This window comes from Populus trichocarpa, chromosome 3 (genome assembly GCF_000002775.5).
Source record: "Populus trichocarpa isolate Nisqually-1 chromosome 3, P.trichocarpa_v4.1, whole genome shotgun sequence".
In the NCBI taxonomy this organism is placed as follows: Eukaryota; Viridiplantae; Streptophyta; class Magnoliopsida; order Malpighiales; family Salicaceae; genus Populus; species Populus trichocarpa.
The window spans coordinates 8,414,312-8,422,028 of record NC_037287.2 but is presented as its reverse complement, the minus strand read 5'-3'; the positions used below and the strand labels follow the sequence as shown (position 1 = coordinate 8,422,028).

The 7,717-nt window shown below is 37.4% G+C and overlaps 1 pseudogene; it reads right to left on the bottom strand.

Moving 5' to 3' along the window:
* Nucleotides 1-665: 665 nt before the first annotated feature.
* LOC7478384 (pleiotropic drug resistance protein 1-like) lies at nt 666-7,717 on the bottom strand (annotated as a pseudogene).

The window sequence follows — 7,717 nt, the reverse complement described above, 5'->3', positions numbered from 1 at the left end:
CCCATGTTATTAATTTATCTTTTAAAAAATAAAACAATATAAACATTGAACGAAGAATAAAATTGAAAACATTAAAAACTTTTCTAAAAGAGCAACGGACTAAAATAAGAAATTAGAACATAAAGACTAAAATTGAAAAATAAAAGAAAAGAGGATAGACGTGCACTTTTTCTAGAAGAAAGAAAAAAGATAGGAAAAAGAAAAGAAATGATCATTAGTCGCAAACCATTCATCAACCGTTATCACACGCCGCACTAGGAGAACAAGGGCAAAGTGACACTTCCAATTAAATGATAGAACAACATATATAGCAACCGGGAAACGCCGCATATGCCGTCTAAGAAGCAAGGGTGTCTCCCACACGCCAATGCGTGAGGTCAACATGCCTATAATTGTTTTATAAAAAAATTTAATTACTAAAATACCTTTCATTATTCTAATATTAGCAAAAAAAAAAAAAAAAACCTATTTAAAAACACAAAATTGCTGCAAAACTCTTGCCTTTTTTCCGATTCTAAAGGCATAAAAGTCAATTCATAATATTGTAAAAAAACATAAAGACATAAATACTTCAATTTTTGAGTGCGGGTGTAAATTTGTATTCTCAATATTTAAAAAAAATGGGAAGACAAAAATAATCCCTTACAAAAAATGAAATCACCCTCAAAACCAAGTCATCCGAATTTTTCTTCAAATAAAAAAAAAAGGGTGTAATTTCACTATCAGAATGAATATTCTTCTATGACTGTGTACACAGTGATCTCCACAGTGTTATGGCAAGGCGTTTTATTGTTTTGTATAATAATTATGGTCAACACCCATCGCCATGTTGAACATATCATCCACCGGGAAGCCTATAAAGATGATAAAAAGCTACTAAACTGCTATCGCTTTTTGGAAATTAAATATCTTCAAGGAGATGGCAAAGACAAGTGCAAACAACAATGCAAACCCAACATTCACGGCCGCAACCACTCCCAGAAAATCATGTCTGAAACTAAAATACTTTCTCATAAAATCATCCACTGTCACGCCTATGTCAAGCATGTCTTTTCTATCTCCATATTGTGATTCGAGCAATCCATACAAGGTCCAGGCTATTGGGCATGCCCAGTAGAACCATCTCCACCATACAGGAATTCTCTATTTTTAGTGATACAAAAAAAAAAGATAAATATATTTTTTTCAATTTCCAGGGAAAAAACTAAACTTTCTGGATGTGGATGGCTAGAGAAAAGGGGGCTTACTGTTACAGGGACCATAAATCCTGAAAATAGGTTCCAAACTGAGTAAAAAGCTGTCGAAACTATGGCAGCCATGTGGTGATTTGGTGTAACACCCACAGCCATCATGCCAAAAAAGGTGAACTGAAATAATGTGAGGCACGTGTAGAATAGATACCAAAAGAATTTAGCAACAGTCCATTCAAATCCTATCATTGAATAAACTATGATGCTATAGGCTACTGCTTGTGCAAGAAGGTATGGAAGCTCAACAACAACCTGCAGCAGAAGTTGAGAATTCGTTAACGAAATATTCACAAAGTAAATCCCAAAATAAACCTTCTTTTTTTTTCCCCTCAAAAAATCTAGTTAGTACTTGAGCCATGGCATAGGGGAAGGCTGAATACATTCCAGCAGCCCTTTCTCTGTAAAAAACTGTTCTCTCAATCGAGACTACTGGCTGCACGCTTCCAGAATTTTGGACACCAAGGAAGAGGACAGCAGTATACATGGAACCCATTGCATTCAACAGATCCTGTTCCTTTGTCCTTTGAACAAAAACATCAAATGTTAATGCTAGGATGTGATCAATATGTAATAAGTTTAGATTTTGAATTTGTTTCAGGTTGTAACTTACCTTTTAGAGCCAAGGTCCCAAAACATCGTCCCAAACATCAGGGCAATGAAAACAGTAACCAGAAACCTTACGGTATTGTACGGTGGATTGCGCCCGTATGACCAGTGTTAATGTTTCAACAAGCAGGATATAAATTGTCTGAAAAATGACTGTTGGTACTGAGTGGGGAAGTAGAGGTCCTTTGAACCAGGAGCAGGTGAGCTTAGTCGTTTAATAAGTTCTTTGTTTGTCCTGAAATACAAGGTAGAAAATGCTAAATCTGCAGATATTTTTCTCGCATGCCACTTTGCAATCTTGTGAAACAGACAATTTAAATTCTTGTCAAACTTACCTGTACAGTTCAGAATGTTTGTACACATCAATAAAATCAACCCCCAAAGTTATTTCTTTAACGGAACTAGTGATTTCTAGCATTCAAGTTGCTGGATTGTAACCGTCTTTGATTTTAATCACTCCTTGAACCCCCTTGTTGTTGAATGAAATGAAAGATAAGTTCAACAGGATTATATATTATATAACATTATACGTAGTTCCGAATTTTGCCAACGAAAAGCTACCTCAAAATACTTGATTAACTCACAAGAATGGTGACCCACTGGCCCTACATATATCTCTTGTCCTCCTTGTTTCAGTAGGAATAGCTGTGACCAGTGTCCAATTCATCATACCAAGTCATATAAGAGAACTAACAAAATCTCTGTGATGAAAGGGGGAAATTGACAATTATGTCGACTCTTTTTAGTCTATCAATAGTTCTCACCTCATCAAAAGATTCAAATATATCAATGCTTGCCTGGTGGATAGTGCACACTACTGTTCTTCCTGTGTCCACTGTATTCCTAAAAGTCCTCATAACAATTGCTGCAGCTCTTGCATCTAGTCCTGTAGTTGGCTCATCCATGAATATTATAGAAGGGTTTGCCACTAGCTCAACAGCAATTGTCAACCTCTTGCGCTGCTCAGTGGAGAGACCACTGACACCAGGCAACCCAACTAGAGCCTCCCTTAATGGAGTTAATTCCACAAGCTCCATAACTTCCTCAATGAACAACTGCAAACATTTTATTAGTAGAAAAGTTTGATAGAAATAGGGAACATAAGTTATAAAGCTTATTCGATATATATAGATATATATATATAAAAAAAAAAAACATTGACATTGCTGTAAACTAAAGACGTAACAAGATTTTTACACCTCAAAAATGGATTTTTTTTTCCTTCCATAAAATGGATAGTTAATATGCTTGATCATGACTAGGCAGAAGGAATGTCAAGGAAACAAGCTCAAGGTTTTAAAAGTTCAATCTGGCCGGAATGCTAGAGAAACAGAAGGTAAAATTTTCATAGTTCATTAGGCTGGACTTGAACAAGTGTTGCTAAACTCAAGCTCCAACCGAAGTCAAACTACGGCCTAGGTGTAGCTTAACCAAGTTTTCTTACAAATTTTTGTTAGACTACGATTTTTGAAATTGAAGTGCATTAGCAAAATCATGAAGAAGACAGGATACGGGCTACTAGAGACTACCTTTCTTGTCTCATTATCAATCTCGACTGGTAAGCGAAGCCAAGCAGAAAAGAGTAAAGACTAATAGACAGTCACAAGCGGAGAGTGGATATCATTTTGTTCACAATATCCAGAAATTCTAGCAAATGTTTCTTGCCTTTTTGGGTACCCAGAAATGGTTATGTTCCCTTCGATATATCCTCCGGTTTTCCTACCAGCTAGGACATCCATCAGAGTGGTTTTACCAGCGCCAGTGACCCCCATCAGAGCTGTAAGAACACTGGGTTTGAAAGCGCCACTCACCCCCCTGAGAAGTACTATTTTATCTTCTCGTATGCCTTGATCTTTCATTTCCTGAAAGTTCCATTTATATGATTGTCATGTTGGAACTGTGTTCCTTTTTAGCAGAACTTTCCTATTTCCAGAGAGATGTGACAGTTTTCATGACTTACTTGAGGCATGTTTATTGAGTAGGTAATTTCATCAAAGGTAATAAAATTCTGTTCAAACGGAAGAATCATTCCCCTTTTCTTGTTCTGAGAGGCCCCAATAGTCGTCGCTTCTGACATCACAGAAGAGGACCTGCATGAGTTAAATCTCTTCCTAATCTCTTCCTGATTCTCTGCGAGTCAGTTAAACTCAAAATGCATGGACTCCAAGTGGAATGATAATAATGCATGTGCATATGCATGTCTGCAATAAAAACACCCTTTGTATGGCCTCATCACCTGCTTCATTTTGGTGATTTACTTGAGACAATAACTCAAGGGCTCTTTTGGCTTTGTCATTCTCTTTATTTCCAGGAGATTCTTCCAATCTAACACCCTGAAGCTTTTCAAGTGCTGCAGAAACAGTTAAGACATTCATACATTGCTTCCCTAACTAAAGATCCTAACTTGTAAAGATAAGATCAGTACCCACGGTCAAGACAAGTGAGAGCTGCTGTGTAAGCGAAGTTGCATACTACTGTAAAACCGATTAATGCCCCTACTCCTATCCAGTACCAATACGCTTCTGTAAAGAATCCGCGGGACTTCAAAACTACAACCCCCAATGGCTCCGTTGAAAATGGAAGCACCTTTGATAAAGAGTAAATCAAATATCAGTTAAGTTCATCATACCAGAAACACAAAAATGCCGACATGGCTAATAAAGGAAATTACTCGACTCCAACTCTTCCCCAGGAATTCATTGACCGCCATTGCTTTTTCTCCATACATCATTGGTGAGATCCAATAACCCCAGATGAACCATTTCTTCATATTCTCTGTGGAATGGCACAAGGAAAGGAAAGAAGTATTCTTAGGACTAGCTTCCGGGAAAGAAGCTTCAAATATCTTTCATGTACCCATACCTCGCGACAAGACAAAACCACAATTTGTAAAAAGCATGAGAAACACAAATGAGGCCATTGTGCTAGAAACTGTGAGGTTCCTCCCAACAGCAGCAAGCAGTCTAAATAGTGCAGAGGCAATTTGATTAGCAAGGAAAGTACAAGAAACTGCCTGAAAAACCTGTAACAAGAACAGTAACTTTTTATTTGGAACATAACAAATCAACCTTCAGCGTCTGAAAAATTTTTCTTCTCCTATTGTTTCTGTACCTTTCAACATTAGGATCGAATCCCATGGTGTAATAGGTGATGAATACCCATACTGCAACTTCTATGATTGTGATCGGGATCTTCAGAATCCATGTGGGAAGAGCATACGCCCATGTAGGATAGAATAAAAGGTCCCTTTGCTTGTAAAAGACTGGAAGCTTCAAAATAGACAGGCCAATTTCCGACATTCCATTAAACATAATCATAACCAAAATGAAGAATAAAGCACCCATGTAAATTCCTCCATCAATTATAGAATCCCGATGCATCTGAGTTCTTATGAAGAGTGTTAACCCGATCAGTGCCATCAATATGAGCTAATAGCAGAACATAAAAAACACATCATACTAATGAAGAAAATTGAGTTCAAATTCAAAACAAGGTTAAGATAACCACCTGTAACAGCTTGAAAATGTAAACAAATGAGTTTCTTTTCATCAACAATAATTCTCTTGAGAAGCAAGCTCTAAGAAGCTCCTTTTTGTTAACACCATACTTCTCAGTTGTCAAAACAGAAGGGTGACTCTTGCTTCTCTCAAATGGAATTGCAAGCTCATTTCCTAGCCTCCTTCCCACATGAAATGATTGAAATGCCTCAGAAAATTCCTTAACTGTGACAAAACAGTGGGGCTCATCTTTACGTGCCCAGTACTGCTTCTAATCTTTCCTTGATGTAACCTATAATAAACTTTATCACTCCACTTTCCTTATCATACCCTAAACCACTACAACTTCAGAATGATCAACTCTTAGAAGCACAATTTGTTTGGCTTGTTTTAATAAAGAGAAGATAGCGAAAACTCACTTCTTGCAAGAAGTCAGCCACTCCTTTTCTTTCAGGGCACTTGAAGCCCATCGATTCAAAAAATTCTAGCACGTGTCCACGGGGACCTTGGTACACAATATGTCCATCAGAGAGGAGAATAATGTCATCAAAGAGATCATAAGTCTCTGGTACTGGCTGGAGGAGAGAAATGAAAGCGGTTCCATTAAGAATACAAATGCATTGCTTGAGTGAGTTCATTATCTGAAATGTTGTCGAGCTGTCCAAACCAGTAGATATCTCATCCATTAACAGCACCTTTGCTGAACCAACAAGCATCTCACCTACAAGATAATTATTGTACAGTAAATATAAAACCCATTGACACTTTAAGCTCAGCTTGTTTACCTGTTGTTACTCGCTTCTTTTGCCCCCCTGAGACACCCCTAAGCAATTCGTCCCCTAGCATGGTATCAGCACAAGCTTCTAGTCCCAAAACCTGCAAGTTTAGAGGAATTGAATGTGATTGATGGATGTTTTCTATATACCTATGCTGAAAAGCAAAAAAAAAAAAAAAAAAGAGGGTGATTTGCCTTCAGGATGTAATCTGTGATCACACTCGTCTCTTGGCCCCCTACTGATGCTGCCTGAAATTGAAAGAAACTATCATGCCAACAAATTTAGCTGTTTAAAAGTGGAAAGGAAAAGGTCAGTAAATACAACAAGCAACGTACAAATTCTTGACATAAACATACAGATGAATGTCCTGGTTGAACAGAACCTCTAAGTTTTAGAAACTGAAGCGTCCAATGTTATTAAGATCATTTCTATACTGTAGACAAATTCCTAGTTAAATTCAAAGGCATTTCCATGGAAATTTATTTCTTTCTTACCTTCATGAACACATCAAGGTCAGGATCAGGCTTAATGCCAGCTGCTTTCTCTCGTCTTAACAATTCGGCCAACATCTCTGCATTTCATCAATATGATACTGATAACATGTTCGAACAATTTTAAAATCACTACATTCAAATATTTTTCGAAATTTTAGAACCAACCATAACGGGCTCCAGTTCCCTGACATCTTGCAGAGAATGATAATGTTTCTCGTACAGTCATTTCAGCTAAATGAAGGTCATGTTGACTGATGTAGGCAGCAGTTCTCTGGGGCACAAACTCATTCATCTCGTGGCCATTGTAAGTCACCCTCCCCGAATACTGAAAGATGAGTTGACGTATATAATACTGGTAAGTTAAATCTATTCAACAAACACCAAAATGAGACGACCAAAAATCAGAAATCCCACACCTCCAGGTTATTGGGAAGCTTTCCTGCCAAAGCCAACAGCAGAGTAGTCTTTCCAGAACCTGGTGGACCTAAAAGCAATGTCATTCTGCAAAACACGAACATAATTAAAAATGGTGTTAGTAAAATGTTCTCCTTTTCCGTACTTTTGTTGAATAACAAAATATGGACCAATTTTGATTAGCTAATAGCAAGCTTTGTTTACCTGCAAGGCTTGATTATTCCACTCACATCATTCAGGATATGCATCCGTTTCTTTCTAGTAGGCAGCATTCGGAGATAGTTTAAGGATCCCTTTCACAAAAAATGCAAAACTAAAATGTAAAAGCTTGTTTCCAAATGAATTGTGGGCTATGCTAGTGGTGCATGACTCATAACGGTCCAGGTTCGCAAGTAATCACCTCTACTATATTGGCAAAAGAGTTGAAAATTGTAGGCAGAGCTCTGCTTCCTAGATAAACTTCAGTTTCAACATTTAGATGCTCAAATCTGACTTCCACTGTGGGAATTTCTATTCCCACTCTGTAACACATCCCAGGAAAAGAAAACACCTAACAACTTGTAAATAATTTCTTAGATTCAAACAAAGAGTTACTAAAATCTGATAATTTTTTTGTTTATTTTAAAGTAACGAGAACAATCTTCCCCATCAAGGCGGTTCTTAAGCTTCAACAGGAACTT